This window comes from Pan troglodytes, chromosome X (assembly GCF_028858775.2).
Source record: "Pan troglodytes isolate AG18354 chromosome X, NHGRI_mPanTro3-v2.0_pri, whole genome shotgun sequence".
NCBI lineage: Eukaryota > Metazoa > Chordata > Mammalia > Primates > Hominidae > Pan > Pan troglodytes.
The window spans coordinates 79,015,392-79,034,872 of NC_072421.2; the positions used below are offsets into that span (position 1 = coordinate 79,015,392).

The following is a 19,481-nucleotide window of genomic DNA, read 5'->3' on the forward strand; positions in this document are numbered from 1 at the left end:
GTTCTTTTACATTTGCTGAGGAGAGCTTTACTTCCAACTATGTGGTCAATTTTGGAATAGGTGTTGTGTGGTGCTGAAAAAAATGTATATTCTGTTGATTTGGGGTGGAGAGTTCTGTAGATGTCTATTAGGTCTGCTTGGTGCAGAGCTGAGTTCAATTCCTGGGTATCCTTGTTGACTTTCTGTCTCGTCAATCTGTCTAATGTTTACAGTGGGGTGTTAAAGTCTCCCATTATTAATGTCTGGGAGTCTAAGTCTCTTTGTAGGTCACTCAGGACTTGCTTTATGAATCTGGGTGCTCCTGTATTGGGTGCATAGATATTTAGGATAGTTAGCTCTTCTTGTTGAATTGATCCCTTTACCATTATGTAATGTCCTTCTTTGTCTCTTTTGATCTTTGTTGGTTTAAAGTCTGTTTTATCAGAGACTAGGGTTGCAACCCCTGCCTTTTTTTGTTTTCCATTTGCTTGGTAGATCTTCCTCCATCCTTTTATTTTGAGCCTCTGTGTGTCTCTGCACATAAGATGGGTTTCCTGAATACAGCACACTGATGGGTCTTGACTCTTTATCCAATTTGCCAGTCTGTGTCTTTTAATTGGAGCATTTAGTCCATTTACATTTAAAGTGAATATTGTTATGTATGAATTTGATCCTGTCATTATGATGTTAGCTGATTATTTTGCTCATTAGTTGGTGCAGTTTCTTCCTAGTCTCGATGGTCTTTACATTTTGGCATGATTTTGCAGCGGCTGGTATCGGTTGTTCCTTTCCATGTTTAGCGCTTCCTTCAGGAGCTCTTTTAGGGCAGGCCTGGTGGTGACAAAATCTCTCAGCATTTGCTTGTCTGTAAAGTATTTTATTTCTCCTTCACTTATGAAGCTTAGTTTGGCTGGATATGAAATTCTGGGTTGAAAATTCTTTTCTTTAAGAATGTTGAATATTGGCCCCCACTCTCTTCTGGCTTGTAGAGTTTCTGCCGAGAGATGCGCTGTTAGTCTGATGGGCTTCCCTTTGTGGGTAACCCGACCTTTCTCTCTGGCTGCCCTTAATATTTTTTCCTTCATTTCAACTTTGGTGAATCTGACAATTATGTGTCTTGGAGTTGCTCTTCTCGAGGAGTATCTTTGCGGCATTCTCTGTATTTCCTGAATCTGAACGTTGGCCTGCCTTTCTAGATTGAGGAAGTTCTCCTGGATGATATCCTGCAGAGTGTTTTCCAACTTGGTTCCATTCTCCCCGTCACTTTCAGGTACACCAATCAGACATAGATTTGGTCTTTTCACATAGTCCCATATTTCTTGGAGGCTTTGCTCATTTCTTTTTATTCTTTTTTCTCTAAACTTCCCTTCTCACTTCATTTCATTCATTTCATCATCCATCGCTGATACCCTTTCTTCCAGTTGATCGCATCGGCTCCTGAGGCTTCTGCATTCTTCACATAGTTCTCGAGCCTTGGTTTTCAGCTCCATCAGCTCCTTTAAGCACTTCTCTGTATTGGTTATTCTAGTTATACATTCTTCTAAACTTTTTTCAAAGTTTTCAACTTCTTTGCCTTTGGTTTGAATTTCCTCCCGTAGCTCAGAGTAATTTGATCGTCCGAAGCCTTCTTCTCTCAGCTCGTCAAAGTCATTCTCCATCCAGCTTTGTTCCCTTGCTGGTGAGGAAATGTGTTCCTTTGGAGGAGGAGAGGTGCTCTGCTTTTTAGAGTTTCCAGTTTCTCTGTTCTTTTTTTTCCCCATCTTTGTGGTTTTATGTACTTTTGGTCTTTGATGATGGTGATGTACAGATGGGTTTTTGGTGTGGATGTGCTTTCTGTTTGTTAGTTTTCCTTCTAACAGACAGGACCCTCAGCTGAAGGTCTGTTGGAGTACCCGGCCGTGTGAAGTGTCAGTCTGCCCCTGCTGGGGGGTGCCTCCCAGTTAGGCTGCTCGGGGATCAGGGGTCAGGGACCCACTGGAGGAGGCAGTCTGCTTGTTCTCAGATCTCCAGCTGTGTGCTGGGAGAACCACTGCTCTCTTCAAAGCTGTGAGACATGGACATTTAAGTCTGCAGAGGTTACTGCTGTCTTTTTGTTTGTCTGTGCCCTGCCCCCAGAGGTGGAGCCTACAGAGGCACGCAGGCCTCCTTGAGCTGTGGTGGGCTCCACCCAGTTTGAGCTTCCCGGCTGCTTTGTTTACCTAAGCAAGCCTGGGCAATGGCGGGCGCCCCTCCCGCAGCCTCGCAGCCGCTTTGCAGTTTGATCTCAGACTGCTGTGCTAGCAATCAGCGAGACTCCGTGGGCGTAGGACCCTCTGAGCCATGTGCGGGATATAATCTCCTGGTGTGCCGTTTTTTAAGCCCATCGGAATAGCGCAGTATTCGGGTGGGGGTGACCCGATTTTCCAGGTGAAGTCTGTCACCCCTTTCTTTGACTGGGAAAGGGAACTCCCTGACCCCTTGTGCTTCCCGAGTGAGGCAATGCCTCGCCCTGCTTTGGCTCACGCACTGCACGCGCACCCACTGACCTGCGCCCCCTGTCTGGCACTCCCTAGTGAGATGAACCCGGTACCTCAGATGGAAATGCAGAAATCACCCATCTTCTGCATCGCTCACGCTGGGAGCTGTTGACCGGAGCTGTTCCTATTCGGCCATTTTGGCTCCTCCCTTAATAATTTCACTTTGGTTCCTTTTTTATAGTTTCTTTTTATTAAAATTCTCATTTTGTTCAATATATTGCTTTCTTGGTTTCCTTTAGTTCTTCATTCATAGTTTCCATTAGCTCTTTGAGTGTATTTAATACAGTTGACTTAAAGCCTTTGTGTAGTAAGTCCAATATCTGGTCTTCCTCAGGAATGATTTATTTTTTCCTTTGAATGGCTGTACTTTTTTGTTTCTTTGTATACTCATTGTATTTCAAAAATTGCACATTTGACTATTATAATGTAGTTACCAAGGTTGGTTGTTCTTTATTCCTGAAGGTTACAGTTTTTCTATTTTTCTATTGCAAAGATTGTATTCACTGAACTTGTGTTCACTGAAGTCTCTAGTTCTATTAGCTTCTGTTCAGCTTGTGTTTTCTGAGATTTTCTTAAGATCCAGGAGTTCAAAAAAACAAACACATACAAAACACCACTCCCACTCTTTGAGTATTGGCTTTGTGCCATGGCAAGTCTTTTAGGCTTAGCCAAGCCATTTGCAACTCTGACATAACCTTCACTTTCTGGTTGCCTTGAGTCTAGATATTAGCCAGAGGTGAAATCTTAGGGTTTTCTCAAACCTTTTCTGAGCATGCATTCTGTCCTTAGCATTAAGTCTATTTTTAAATTCCCCGGTATATAGGAGGACTTTTGCATGCCCAAGTTTCCTGAAGAAACTTTCTTCTCAGGCTTTCCTACCAAGATTTAAACAGTGTGCTGTATGTATAGGTCATAGTCATTTGCTTCAGGTGGCTGTGTGTTTCTTATTCACCTTACAATGTTTTCAAGCAGTGCCCACTGGTTTTCCACCTCGAGTGAGTTCTGAGTTATGTACTTTTATATGTGTGCTATATACTGTAGTATTTTCTGCTGTTTTATTTCTTTTTCTCAAAAAGGCCAGTAGCATACTACTAGATATTAATTTCAAATAACCTCCTTTCTTTTCAAAGTCTCTGCATTACAGAATTAATATAAAAGGTACTTGGGATTTGAGAGTGACTCTTGCCTTATTCCACTAGCTTTCACCCATAGTGCAACCTTAGGAATATGTCTGTGTCCATCCTTTATCAGTGTAAAGGGAAACCTTTTCTTCTTTCAACCTCAACCGTGATCCTAGATATTTTAATTCTCTTCTGCTTTCATTTTGGGAAATGGCGGTTGCGGTATATATTAACTTCCTGTGAATTCCATAACAAACTATCACAAATAAGTGGCTTAAGACAATGGAGATTTATTCTCTCACAGTTCTGGAAGCCAGAAGTTTGAAATGAAGCTATCAACATTTCTACATTCCCTCTGGAGACTCTAGAGGATAAAATGTTCTTAGTCTGTTTTGGCATCTGTTGGTTTCTGGAAGTGCTTGGCATGTGGCTGCATCACTACCATCTCTGTTTCCATGATCACAATGCCTCCTCTTTCTTCTCCTCTCTGTCTAATCATCTCCCTCTTCCTTACTCTTATAAGGAAATTTGTCATTGGATTTAGGGTTCACTTGGATAATTAAGGGTGATCACCTCATCTCAAAATCCTTAATTACATTTACAAAGACCCCTTTTTCCAAATAAGGTAACATTCACAGGTTCCAGGGATTCAGATGTAGACATCTATTTTGGGGGGAGGGGTCACCTTTTTACCCATGACAGGGGATTTAGGAGAAGAGAAAAGACCTTCCCAGTGGATGGCTGTCAGTGTGTTGTATAGGCAAAATTAGTAGACGTTTTTATGCCACCCAGGTTAACAGTCCTATGGGAAGCTCCAAGGAATGTTATTATGCTAAGTGACAATCCTCAGATTTTTTAGTCAGTGTCTGAAAGCTGGAGGAATAAGGTGTTAATGGGGGAAAAACTCATTTGTATATAGTATGCATTGTCTTTATTTTAAAGGAGAAATGAACTTTAAATTGTGAGTGATTTGTCTATTTCCCTCTACTTATTTGTCATCAGGTTCACAAAGGTCTCTAATCATTCATTTTCTGAGTTTGAATATTCTATATCTTCTAGCTCACACTTCACATCTTTTAGCATCTCCTGGAGTGGAGAAACTGAATATAGAGACAGACAATGGACAGTTTTTATAAAAAAATAGATATCTATCCCATAACTTGCAACATCCAACCTAGAAAGCCAAATCTTGAACTCTGCAGCAAACTGTTCATGAAATCAAACCACTGCCTCTTTGAGGTCAGCCTCAAACAGCTAGTACTTGGTTAATAACTGCCAGCTTCCCTAATTTTTGTCCCTACTTCCAACTTAAGACCAATTGGAGAAAGCCAACTATGCTTCTTTAATCAATCATGTAAGATGCCTTGCTTCTAGTTAGCCTCAATTCAGCTTCCCCGTGCCAACAGCCACCAATCAGGGTGCATATAAAGCTTTTCCTTTTTTTACGCCATAAAGATTTCCCAGTTCTTTGCCTTCTTTTCAATCTCTGCAAAATGCAAGTGATTGTGGCTCACTCCTTTGCTATAGCAAACTGAATAAATAGTCTTTAATTGTTCTCATTTTTGGTGGTTTTCATTTATTTCCACAGGAGGCGTATGAAACTTTGGAAGGCTCTCTCACTCACCGAAATGGAGCCGTAGGGCTCCGTGAGGCTTCCCTGAACCCCATCATCCTAGACTCTCACTTAGGCACTGCAACTCTGCAGTTGTGTTGCAATGAGAGGCTGCCAGTCTTCTCTGGCTAGACTTTGGAAATGAGATACAACAGTCATTTCTGCTTTCTGGTCCTCCTAAAATTAGCTGAGAGATTTTTGAAGAGTCTATTCCTCCATCTCCCTGGGGGTTTTGGGTTTTGGGTTTTAACCATAAGAAGGGACTTTTTTTTTTTTTTTTTTTTTTGATACGGGACTCTGTTGCCCAGGCTGGAGTACAGTGGCAAGATCTCGGCTCACTGCGACCTCTGCCTGCTGGGCTCAAGCGATCCTCCTGCCTCTGCCTCCTGAGTAGCTGAGACTAGAGGTGTGTGCCACCATGCCTGGCTATTTTTTATATATATATATTTTTTGTATGGATGGGGTTTCGCCATGTTGTCCAGGCTGGTCTCTAACTTCTGGACTCAAGTGATCCACCTGTCTCGACTTCCCAAAGTGGGGGGATTACAGGCGTGAGCCACCGTGCCCGGCCAGGACTTCTTTTTTAGGGACCCCTACTACTGACTCATTTTGTTGCTGTCTTCTCTCTTTTCAGATCCTCCCTCCTCTTCCTGTAACCCGATTGTGTAGGAAAGGCCTTTTATTTTGCGTCTGTAATGGGTTCAAGACCTGACGTTATCACTTATTAGCTGTGTCATCTTGTGCAAATTACTAACTGGCAACTCATTTTCCTCCTCCATGTAGTGGGGCTAACAAATAGTACCTGCCTCATAGGGTTGTGAGGATTACATGAGGTATATTCATATAAAAAAACTTTAGAAAAGTGCCGGGCATATAGTAAGTATTCAAAAGTGTTGGCTTTACTTTTAAAGTAGACAATAGTTCTAAACTTTTATGAGGGCTGTGATAGAAGTAGACAATTAATGTCATCTAGGTCATAAAGAAGAATGGAGTTACATTCAATTAGAGAAGGAAGATGTCAAGAAAAGCCTTATAGGAAAGTTGTACTTCAAAGATCAATGATTACTGTCAAGCAGATGGTGGGATGAAGCAGGACTACAAGTGTCTGCAAAAAGGCAAGGAAATGCAAAGGTGATGGTGATGCATGGTGGAGAAGGATGGATGTAACGGAGAGGTGGAAAAGAATGATCTACAGATGCCGATTTCAGCAAATGAGTATAGAGGCATATTGATCAATAGGTTTCAAAAATTACTGTTTAAGAAGCACCTGGAGCTACTCATTTAAAATTCAACTATCTTGTCCCCAGCTTTAGGGTCCTGCACTCCAGATGATTCTAAGGAACGTGAATTTCCTACACCAAATGCTGAGAAACTTTCTGTTGCAGGCTATGTAGACTGTATTAAACTTATTTTTAAAATGACTCCTTTAATGCCGTTGTTCTGAACCCTAGCTGCCCATTAGAATCATTAAGAGTGTGATCCAGACATTACAGTTTTAAAAATTCCTTAGAAGATTCCAGTGTTCAGCCAAGGTTGAAAAGCACTAATCTAGCAGCAGTGTAGAGGGCAGACATCAGAATAGTAAAATTAGAAATAGGGGGTTAGTTAAGATATCATTGCAGTAGTGCAGGCAAGAGTGATGAGGACATGAACAAAGGCAACAGCTGGAGAAGTAGAGTGTAACTGAAATGTTGAGACTAACCCATCTAGGGCTTGGTGATTCGTTCCATATGGGGGTGAGGGAGTGCGTGATATTAAGGATGACTACCAAGTTTCTGAATTGGGATTTGAGTGGATGGACTTGCCATTCAACATGATAGAACAACTGGAGAAGAAACAGATTTGGAAGAAGACTATCATTTTATAGTGGAGGTGGGGGCAAGGGAGAGGTGACCTAAAATTATTGTTGTTCTTTAGTATTGGTTCCCAGATTTCAGTGTACAAGAAAAATCACTTGAGACCTTGTTAAGAATATAGATTTTTACTCTGTTCTCTATTTTCTTTTTAGGAGGACTTAGAATAAGGCCAGTGATCTGTTTTTTTCTTTCCTTTTTTTTTTTTGAACAAATAGCCCCAGTATGGTATTTAAAACTCAGTTAAGTGTACTAAGAAGTATTTACCCTCCCTTTGTCCATGTGTTCTCATTGTTCAACTCCCATTTGTAAGTGAGAATATATGGTATTTGGGGCCTGTCAGGGGAGGATGGCAGGGGTAGAGTGTTAGGGAAAAGAGCTAATGCATGCTGGGCTTAATGCCTAGGTGATGAGTTGATAGGTGCAGCAAACCACCATGGACACATTTCCCTGTGTAACAAACCTGCATGTCCTGCACATGTACCCTGGAACTTAAAAAAAATAAATTTTTTTTAAAAAGAAGCACTTACAAAATAAAACTGAAAGCAAATTTAAAATTATACTGAAAGTATATTTCTTGCCTATAAATGGTAGTGATTCTTAAAAGTTTGATTATGATAGACAATTTACAATGTTTTTTACACAGCTATATAAAATATTCACAGTGTAATGAAATAATTTTAATGCGCGATTGAAACAGGAAAGGCCCATGTGTCAAACTGGTTATGTTAGTGAAAGAGTTCTGTTTTTATAGTTTTAAAAGTAACTGATATATATGGATGTATATGTGGATCCATACCAGTAAGTGTCTCTTGTATCATAACTATCCATTCATTCCATCTTCAGGAATTTCAGAATCTCTTTATTCTCCTTTGCTTTGTAAAACATTTCAAAATGCCAAAACTAATTAATTTGTAATACTACTGCTGATAATTTTTAATTATGAAGTTATTAAGTTCAGGTATATAGGTTAAGTTTGCTAATTATCTTGCTGGACATTTGCAAACCTCTGCCAGCTGTTAGAAGAAAAATTTCCCCAGAACACTAGTCATTTCATATTATAATGTATGGTGAAAACTACTGCATAAGTATCCCAAAACAAGTGGCATGATATGTTTTTCTTTTATGATAATCTTTTTATCAAAAGTACAAATTGTTTTGTCTTCAGAGACATAATTAAGTTATTCTGTAGATAGGTAAATCTGAATCTCATACTCCATAAATGTAATATTTCCCCATGTATATGACCTTAAGGTGTCAAAATAAAATAACAATGGACATTAACTCTTACTCCACGATATTCTTGACCATTGAATATCTGAGGTGGTAGAGCCTTAAGGGTAGAAACCTTTATTCTCATTTATTGAAGTACTTTAAAACTGATAGAAACATCTGTTAATTCATACTTTATATTGTAAGTCTCTAAAATTCTAGTAACTTCTTCTTGTCTCTGCTTCACCTAGATAGACAGAGGGAGAGAGAAATAGAAAGATGTTAATCTGCTGGCTGGTCCCAATGTTTTTATATTTTTTTCATTTTCCCTGTCCATATATTATGGAACAGGAACAGCTTTTAACGGTGTAATTTTCTTTGAGGGGCAAAAGTTAGATAACTTTCTTGTGAAATCATATATATACACACATATATGTAATATGTAAATATATTAAATAGCTGTATTTGATATATAATATATATTTTATTTTTCATCCTCCCATGGGTTTTATTTCTATATTTAGGCATAGTTTCTGATTGTGATTTGGAACTTGTAGTATGTTTTCCTCAAATTAAAAAACCTGGTATCAAGTTCATTTTCATATATATATAAAGAATTTTAGTGGGGGCAGAAAATCCCTAATGGGTTATAAATATTTACCAGATTGATTTCATAACACACTTGAAGTGGTAAGAACATTCTGCTAACACTTGAGGCAGCCTTTGCACTCCTCACTGCATTAATTTATGCTAATATCTATGGCAGCTTTGTGTAGGAAATGGACATGATACCAGGTTTTTAAGTTTGTGGAAACCATACTACAAGTTCCAAATTATAATCATAGACTATGCCTAAATATAGAGATAAAATCCACAGGATGGAAAAATAAAAGAAAATAAATACACAAGGGGATTAATATTTACAAATACGTGAGTGGATAAAAGTGGTCAGTTCTTGCTATGTTCTCTCGTGTGAACTGTAAGATTTGTATCATCTGTTAACAGACTGTTTTTTTCCATTGTCTTTTCCCCTGAAACACATGTAACTGCTAAAGTAAAATGTTAATAGTTGGCTGTCTTTTAAACATATTTTTTAACTACAATTTTAAAAATAAGTACAGCATGAATGTTAGGTAAAGGTTGAGGTTTCTGTGTTTTTGCACAACAATGTTAGGCCATTTTGTCACATAAAATCTCTAATGCTAGCAGGAGAAAACATATGTGAAAGTAATTTGAGAGGTACAAACCCCAGTTTATTCAAGTGGGATTCCTGTGAAAGTCAGTGGGCTTTTTGTTTAATGACTTGCAAATATTCCAGCCATGCTTAAGAAACTCTGCCTATTTCCAACAGACAGCAGAAAAAATTCTGAAGTTCCAAAATTCAGCATTTCTCCCTTCTAAGCCTTCTTAGATTTTGAGGTTGCAAAAGCATGTTGAATGTGACATGTCACATTTTTGTAGTAGTTTTTCAAAACCTTTTCAAAGGAAACCATTAAGAGAAGAACAGCCTAGACCAATGTTATTCTGCGTGTGATTCACAGACTGGCAGCATCAGCATTACTACACTTTAAGTCTACAAAATCAGACTCACTGGGAATGTGTCTTAGGTATCTGTTTTAACAAGTCCTCTAGATGATTTTTTTGCTACAGTTTGGGAGTCATGGACCAATAGTTGGGTGAATCTTTTGCTGCACCCATCATGGTCTTTATTTATTAAATTATTCTTTCTTATGGATGCTTAGTACCATACTCAATAACATAAATCACAGTGTTAAAAACAACAGCAACTAGTCAAATAGTCCATAATTTTCTTTTTCTTTCTTTCTTTTTTAAATCTGTATAAATGTATGGGGTACAACTGCAGTTTTGTTGCATGGGTATATTGCAGAGTGGTGAAGTCGGGTCTTTTAGTGTGTCCATCACCTGAATAATGTACATTGTACTCATTAAGTAATTTCTCATTACCCACACCCCTCCCACCCTCCCATTCTTCATAACTTTCTTTTTAAAAACAGCCTTTTGCTATCGGTGTTTCTTAATACCCAAGTGAAATCACTAATCTACCAGACCAGGTTTTATGCAACAGCAATGCACTCTTTCTAGGCTGAGATCAAACCTCATTCCTGTCTGCAGTTATCATGGCGTCTGGCGCATAGCAATCATGTAGAGTGTTTGTCAACCATTTATAATAATCTCCACATCCTTCAGTTTTCATTCTTCTCTAAAAACTTTGCAGAATGAGGTTCTAAGTCATATAATCGTCCGTCTTTAACTGTGCTATCCAATGTGATAACCACTAGTCACATGTGACTTTTGTGTTCTTGAAAATTTGCTAGTCCAAAATGAGATGTGCCATATGCACGCAAATCCATGCTGGATTTTGAAGACAATGTGAAAAAAGAATAAGTAACATCTTTTAAAAACATTGACTACATATTGCAATGATATTTTGTAAATTTTGTGTCAAATAAAACTTTAGTATCTTTTTTAAGTGGCAACTACAATTTTTTAAATTTGATATGTGACTCACATTATTATATTTTTGTTGGAAGGCATGGTTCTATAATATTTCTTTTATCCCCATCAAAATAATTCATCTAAACTTTAATTCATCTAAGAAATGTCTCATCTATGCAAATACAATTGCTTCTTAGAAATCAACAACCAGTTTGCCCTTCTTTTAGGTTGCCTTGACTTCTTGGATGATTTTGGCCGTTTACTCACTGACATTTTTCCTCTCCTGTACTAAACAGGATTTTTTACTTCTTCCATTTGAAACATCTGCAAAATTATTGGAGGACCTTAAGATGGTTGAGCTCAGAATACTGAAACCTCCTGGATCATTCCATTCTAAGAGCACAACCTAAGTGAGGGCAATAATCACTTTCTCTGTTTTCCTTGCACCTCCCACCTTTGAAAACTTAGAGTTGAAGAATAGAAGGCAGAAACGGGCTGATAATGTCTTAGCACAATCTTAAGTCTTCACTCCTACCCACTATCCCCACCCCACTGGCTGAGGTTCTTTTCTTCCCACTCACCTCCTTAGAGCCTGACATGCTGGTGTAATAGACTTTAATGGAACTCATTGTTTCCACTGAGTCTACTTTGCAGAAGCAACACAGGGTCAGCCTCTTCACCGCTGCTTCAGGCTCAACTCCCATACCCCGCCCTGCCCTTATTCTTGGCCATTGGTAAGGGCCAGCGGCCCATGCACTCACCATTGCCTGGGAAACAAGTGCCTCTGTAGCCTAGGCAAGGGTCCGTTCCAGGGAATGCTGGTGAAGAGGAAGTGGAATCCCCACTGGCTTGGGGGAGTGGTCTGGACACCTAGGGATGATAAACTACAGGTAAGTCCTCTTCTATTGTCTCATCTGCGAGGCTCAGGGGAGGGGGAGAGGGAAGAGCAAATTGAATCTGCAATCCTGCTGCCTTTTCTCCCCCTCCATGCTTGGGAATGGAGGAGAACATGAACTTTCCTGCTGTCAACTGCAGCCACGCTTGAAAGACCTAGATACCTGAGGGAGAAAATGGCCAAAATAAAATGTAATCAGTGAAGAAAAGATAAATAAAAATCACGTTGCTTGTGCTTGTAGGGACAGAGCAAAAGGTGCCTGTCAGGACATGACCACTTTATCAACTTTTGTTATCTCTTAGCACAGGGAAATGCCTCCATTCTCCAGTCCTCCTCCCTTCTTGAGGGCCTGCTTTGTAAGCTGCCCTTTCCTTCTGGGAGTTGACCTTTTGGTTTCTGAAATAGCGGGTTCAGTTGTCCCTGCCTGTCCTACACTTCCTCTTCCTTTTTCCTGTATAAAAGGGACCTCTGTCTTAAATGCTTGCTTCCTCTTCAATACGTTCATATCTCATTTTTTCAGCCTTTATTTTTTATTGTAACCTTGTAAAGTAGTGGAAAATAGGAACAATATTTACAGGATTTGGGCAGTTTGCCAAATGTGGGGAATGGAAATTGAGAGTGAAGGGCCAAAGAACCTCAACTCCAAACGTTTGAGTTAGGCACATTTAGAATCTATGGCTCTACCACTTAATAACTATGAATCTCAGGTAAATTACTTCCTCCAGTGTCAGTTTCTTTATTGTTAAAAAGAGGGCAGTGATACCAACCTAAAAGCATCATTGTGAGGATTAAAATAATTGAGTACATAAAAGTGTTTGGTAAACTGTCTGACACATTGTAGGTAGTGCAGAAAATGATAAGTTTTGTTTATGATAATAAGTGCCACACTCTCCATATTGCTTGGGAACACGTGCATGAATAAGACAAAATGTTTACCTTCAAGGAACTCACAGAGTGATAACTGGTAAGATGAAGTAAATACAATTAAGAGAAATCAAAACCAGGCTAGGTGGGTTAAGGCATGTATCTTTAAAGCACTGAAACCTGATGGATGTATATACTCTGCCAGGAAATTATGAGAAGGAAAACATTTCAGGTAGAAGGACCGATAATGAAGCAATGTGGTAATTGGAGCTTTGGGAGCAAGTGGAGGAAAAGATGGAGGCTGAGGAAGTAAACAAGGCAAATCACAGAGGGGTTCAGCTTTCATGTTGTATTTTGATTTTTAATAATTGGAGGGTATTTTCTGTTTTTTAAAATTGTGGATAATCCCAACTGGCAGATTTGCTGCGAAGATTAAGTGTAGAAGTTTCCTAAGAACATCTTTCACTTATGAGACACTCAATAAATTGTGTCTATGCTTATTATTAATTGATGGGTGATCAGAAGCCATTGAAGATTTCAGAAAGTTTGTGAGAAAGGTAGACCAATCTAGGATGGCAATTGGATTGGAAAGAGGCAAGGTTGGAAGCAACTACAACAATCTAAGAACGAAAAGTCATGAGAGAAGTGAAAAGGCAGATATTCTGAGGACAGGGCATTGCTACAACTTGATTGAGCTGGAGGTAGGGGTGAGGACGGCAAAAGAGGTGGGATATAACATAAAGGAGTCTATGTTAGAAGCAAAAAGTGTTCCATTTTCCCAACACCTCACCAGCATCTGTCATTTTTTGACTTTTTAATAATAGCCATTCTGAGCTTTTACACTGTTGGTGGGAGTGTAAATTAGTTCAACCATTGTGGAAGATAGTGTGGTGATTCCTCTAGGATCCTGAACCAGAAATACCGTTTGACCGAGCAATCCAATTACTGGGTATATCCCCAAATGAATATAAATCATTCTGTTATAAAGATATATGCACACATATGTCTATTGCAGCACTATTCACAATAGCAAAGATATGGAATCAACCCAAAACCCATTAATGATAGACTGGACAAAGAAAATGTGGTACATATACACCATGGAATACTATGCAGCCATAAAAATGAATGAGATTATGTCTTTTGGAGCTGGAAGGCATCATCCTCAGCAAAGTAACACAGGAAAACAAAACCAAGCACCACATACTCTCACTCATAAGTGGGAGCTGAACAACGAGAACACATTGACACCGGGAGGGGAACAACATGAACTGGGGCCTGTCAGGGGGCAGAGGGAGGTGAGCAGCAGGACAAACAGCTAATGCATGTGGAGCTTAATACGTAGGTGATGGATTGATAGGTGCAGCAAACCACTGTGACACACATTTACCTATGTAACAAACCTGCACATTCTGCACATGTATCCCAGAACCTAAAAAAAAAATAAAAAAAAAATAATAACAATAGCAATTCTGACTGGTGTGAGATGGAATCTCATTTTGAATTTGATTCGCACTTCTCTAATAATTAGTGATACTGAAAATTTTGTCATATGCGTGTTGGCTGGGTCTATACCTTATTTTGAAAAATGTCTGCATCCTTTGCCTGCTTTTTGATAGGGTTTTTTTTTATGCATGTTACTTTAAGTTCCTTATAGATTCTGGATATTAGACCTTTGTTGGGTGCATAATTTGCTAATATTTTCTCCCATTTAATAGATTGTCTGTTTACTCTGTTGATAGTTTCTTTTGCTGTGCAGAAGCTCTTTAGTTTATTTAGGTTCCAATTGTCAATTTGTGTTTCTGTTGCAATTGCTTTTGGCATCTTGGTCATAAAATCTTTTCCAGGTCCTTTGTCCAGAATGGTGTTTCCTAGGTTATCCCCCAGAATTCGTATAGTTTTAGGTTTTATATTTAAGTGTTTAATCCATCTTGAGATAATTTTTGTATATGGTGTAAGAAAGGGCTTCAGTTTCAGTCTTCTGCAGATGGGTAGCCAGTTGTTCCAGCACCATTTATTCAATAGGGAGTCCTTTCCCCATTGCTTGTTTTTGTCAATTTTGCTGAAGATCAGATGGTTGTAGGTGGCTGGCATTATTTCTGGAGTCTCTATTCTGTTCCATTAGCCTATGTGTCTTTTTTCTTGTACCAATATCATGCTATTTTGGTTACTGTAGACTTTTAGTATAGTTTGAAGTCAGATAATGTGATGCCTCCAGCTTTGTTCTTTTAGCTTAGGGTTGCCTTGGCTATTCGGGCTCTTCTTTGGTTCCAAATGAATTTTAAATTAGAGTTTTCTAATTCTGTAATGAAATTTGTGTTTGATAGGAATAGCATTGACTTGGTAGTTTCATAGGAATAGCATTGAATGTGTAAATTGCTTTGGGCACTATGGCCATTTTAACAATATTGATTCTCCCTACCTATGATCATGGAATGTTTTTCCATTTGTTTGTGCCATCTCTGATTTCATTAAGCAGTATTTTGTAATTCTTGCTGTAGAGGCTTTTCACCTCCTTGGTTAGCTATATTCTTGAGTATTTTATTCTTTTTGTGGCTATTTTGAATGGGATTGCATTCTTAATTTAGTTCCCAGCTTGGATGTTGTTGGTTTATAGGGATGCTACTGATTTTTGTACATTGATTTTGTGTCCTGAAACTTTGCTGAAGTTGTTTATCAGATAGATCAAGGAGCTTTTGGGCAGAGACTATAGGGTTTTCTAGCTATAGAATCATATTGTCTGCAAACAGGGAAAATTTGCCTTCCACTCTTCCCAAGTGGATGCCTTTTATTTCTGGCTCTTGCCTAATTACTCAGGCCAGGACTTCCAGTACAATGTTGAATAGGACTAGAGAGAGAGCGTATCCTTGTCTTGTTCCAATTTTCAGTGGGAATGCTTCCAGCTTTTACCCATTCAGTACGATGCTAGCTATGGGTGTTTCATAGATGGTGCTTATTATTTTGAAGTATTTTCCTTCAATGCCTAGTTTGTTGAGGGTGTTTAACATGAATAAATATTGAATTTTACGGAAGATCTTTTCTGCATCTATTGAGATGATCATGTGGTTTTTACTTTTAGTTCTGTTTATGTGGTGAATCACATTTATTGATTTGTGTATGTTGAATCAACCTTGCATTTTAGGGATGATGGTGGATTAGCTTTTTGATGTGCTGCTGGACTTTGTTTACTATAATATTAACAGTATTTTGTTGAGGATTTTTGCATCTATGTTCATCAAGGATACTGCCTTGAAACTTTCTTTTTTTGTGTGTGTCTCTGCAAGGTTTTGATATCAACATCACGGTGGCATCATGAGTCAGGGAGGAGTCCATCCCCGTCATTGTTTTTGAAGTATTTTCAGTAGGAATGGTACCAGCTATTTTTTTATGCACCTGGTAGAATTCAGCTGCGTTTTTGGTCCTGGGCTTTTTTTGGTTGGTATGCTTTTTATTACTGATTCAATTTCAGAACTTGTTATTGGTCTGTTCAGGGATTCAATCTCTTCCTGGTTAAATCTCAACATGTTGTATGTTGCCAGGAATTTATTTCTTCTAAGTTTTCTGGCTTGTGTGCATAGAGGTATTCATAATAGTCTCCGAGGGTGTTTTTTTTTTTTCTATTTCTGGGTTATCATTGGTAATGTCCCCTTTGTCATTCTGATTGTGTTTTTCTCTTTTTTTATTAGTCTAGCTAGCAGTCTAATTTCTTCCAAGGAACAAACTCCTGGATTCGTTGACCTTTTGTATGGTTTTTCTTCTCATTTTTCTTCAATTTAGCTCTGATTTTGGTTATTTATTTTGTCTTCTGCCAACTTTCGGGTTGGGTTGCTCTTTTCTCTCTCTTTTTCTTCTTCTTCTTTTTTTTTTTAAATAGGTTTCATTATGTTTCCAGTGTAGGATTGTGACATACCTCCTCATTTCACTGTGAGCCATTCCCTTGACTCTAAGCTACATTAGTGCACTACTTCTCACAAGAGTGCATCTTTGACAACCTAAAATAATTAGGTTACTATTGCATACAAAATTATAACCTACTCTATAGTATGTTTGTGATAATCATTTATAATGGTAAAACTGTAAAACAAAAGCTGTATTGATAATTGTAGATAAAAATGTGAACTACATAGATATTTTGCTTATGCTGCCTAGTCTACTTTGGCAGTTTGCATCTGGGTGTATAAATCCTTCTAAAAAACAGGTAAGACATTTGTGAGGCTGAGGAAAATACATTATAAAGAGGGTAGTAAAGATTTTTCTTCTTCTTTTGTGTGTGTAAATGTTTTATTATTATTCAAGTAATACGTGAATACATGCTCATTTGTACAAGAATTCAAACCATGTGTAAATATATAGAGTAAAATGGAAAATATTCCTTCAGTTACCTCCTACCTCTGTCCCTCCAGAGGAAGCTACTATTAAGAATTTGATTTGTATCCTTTTCCGCCAACATGGTTACACATATTAAGGTAACTAAAAGGGAGAAAAAGTCAGTTTAACAAAGAAGTTAAGCATGCTTTCTTTGAAGCTGGGCTGCCTGGGTTAAAACCCAGATTCTGTTACTTAATGTTGTGTGATATTGGTGATGTTATCTAATGTCTCTGTGCCTGGGTTTCCTCATAGGTAAAATGGGGATATTAAGCACTTCATAGACATGTTATGAGGATGTCTTTAGCATGTGTGAAGTATTTAGAATAGTGCCTGGCATATAGTGCACACAATTCATCATGGAATCATGATGCATATATTGTTTCACAACTTGTATTCTGTACACATAGGGGAAATGTAGTGTAGCCATTAAGAGGATGGATTCTGGTTCTGAATCCAATTATCAGGTGCAAATCCTAGTTCTATCATTTACTAGCTTTATGCCTGTCAGGAAGTATATAAACTTCCTTTGTTTTCTCTGTAAAATGGGGGTAGTAGCTTTAGCTCTAAATTAAGTACTATATATAGGACATTTAGAATGACTGACATGTAGTAATTACTCTGTAGATGCTTATTATTATTATGTCATTGAAAGCACTCAGTTTATTATTTCATGTTATAGATATATTATAATTAATTTAACAATTCGTAGTTGATGGTCATTTAGATTACTTCTAATTATTCATTGTTACAAAATATTCTGGTATCCATACTTTAACTAAAAATGGAATTACCATTTGACCCATTAGACCCACTGCTGGGTACCTATCAGAAGAAAAATAAATTGTTATATCAAAAAAAAAAAACACCTGTACTTGTGTGTTTATCACAGCACTAATCACAATAGAAAAGTCATGGAATCAATTTGAGTGTCCATCAGTAGATGATTGGATAAAGAAAATATGGTATATACACACAATAGAATACTACCCAGCCATAAAAAAAGAGTGAAATCATGTCTTTTGCAGCAGCATGAATGGAGTTTGAGGCCATTATCCTAAGTGAAATAACTCAGAAAGAGAAAACAAAATACCACACTTTTCCACTTACAAGTGGGAGCTAAATGGGTATAAATGAGCATACGGAGGAAAATAATAGACACTGGAGACTACAGAAGGGAGCAGGTTGGGAGGGGGATGAGGGTTGAAAAATTACCTGTTGGGTACAGTGCTCACTTTTCAGGTGATGGGTATGCTAGAAGCCTAAACTCCACCACTGCACAATATATCCATGTAACAAACCTGCACATGTACCCCATGAATCTATAAATATTTTTTAAAAATTAAAATAACCTTGTCTCTGCCTTAACTTGTATGAAAAAAAGCTAGTGCTATTAACATTTTCCCATTCTCATTGTTACTGAAAACTTGAATAAACATTTTCAAGATCCTCTTTTGGATCACTACCATACCGAACACGTGATCAATCCATGTCATTTTCTTATTAGTTTGGTTCAATCCCAGGGTGTGAGTGGAAAGCAGAACAATTTGTGTGGTTAAAGCTTTATTTTTGAAGAGTAAACGAAATATGAGAACTAAATGAGCCAAACAGGACATCTTCTGTGTTTTTACTGTTGGAGTCTCAGAAAAACAAATCTTTAGGTATCCTGATATTTCAAAAAGGTAAGTCTAAAATCTTACATATTTTGGTTCTTTTTTTGATTTTCTTCACAGAAGGTTGTAAATATGAATATAAGTGCATTTCCTGGAAACAGTTATAACAAACAGTGTTGTCTTATAAGAGGAAAATTGTATCTTGAATCAAGTATGCTTTTTTCTTTCATGCTTTTGTAATGTTGAGAAAATTGGAGGTGTAAAGATTGCCGATTGCACTAAAGAGCCACACAAAAGTCTGCAATAAGTGCTAAGTAAGATTTTAATACAAAAGAAGAGAAGAGAAGAAAGTGAGGAGGAGTGGAGGGAGGGAAAGGGAAAGAAAAAGAAAAAAAGATTGATAATGAAGTTAAGAAACCTATTTACATTTACATTATTTTTTAAATTCACAAATAACATTGTATGTTTTTATTATGTACAACATTTTGGAGTGGTTAAATCTAGCTAATTAACAAATGCATTATCTCACATAGCTCTCACCACCGAAATGATAACTATTCACTTACATTATTCTAAAAGTAAAGTGGCTGTATTTATGTTTTCAATCAACAAATTTGCAGGAGTCCAAACTGTATATAAATTTCCACATCTTATATACATTCTAAGGTATAGTAATTTACTTCAATCTATGACTCAAATGACATTAATTAAAAAGGATAGTTAAAACCAATTCCTTGACAGCTGCCTTCATTTTAAGTAGACTCTTTGAAGATAGAAAGTTTATCATTTCTAAATAAACCCTTAAAGATAGTTGAATATAATAATTATACATTTGTATGTTTGTACTTCTAACACTTGCATGTGCACCATATAATATTACACTGACAATAGTCCTGTGAAGATTCATTAAATGATGTGTGCAGTATCATCATTTAATTGCTGAAAAATTTGAGACCGCAAAATGTTAAATAAATTAGCTTATGTAAAAGTTCAT

General features: G+C 37.7%; 1 long non-coding RNA gene across 1 annotated transcript in view; it reads left to right on the forward strand.

Annotated features, from left to right (window-relative positions):
* The first annotated feature begins 1,085 nt into the window (after positions 1-1,085).
* Positions 1,086-19,481, forward strand: part of LOC134809278 (uncharacterized) — an 80,498-nt gene continuing 62,102 nt past the window's right edge. Inside the window, exon 1 of the long non-coding RNA XR_010154630.1 lies at positions 1,086-18,556. This is a non-coding gene — a long non-coding RNA (uncharacterized LOC134809278). The remainder of the gene's footprint in view (positions 18,557-19,481) is intronic.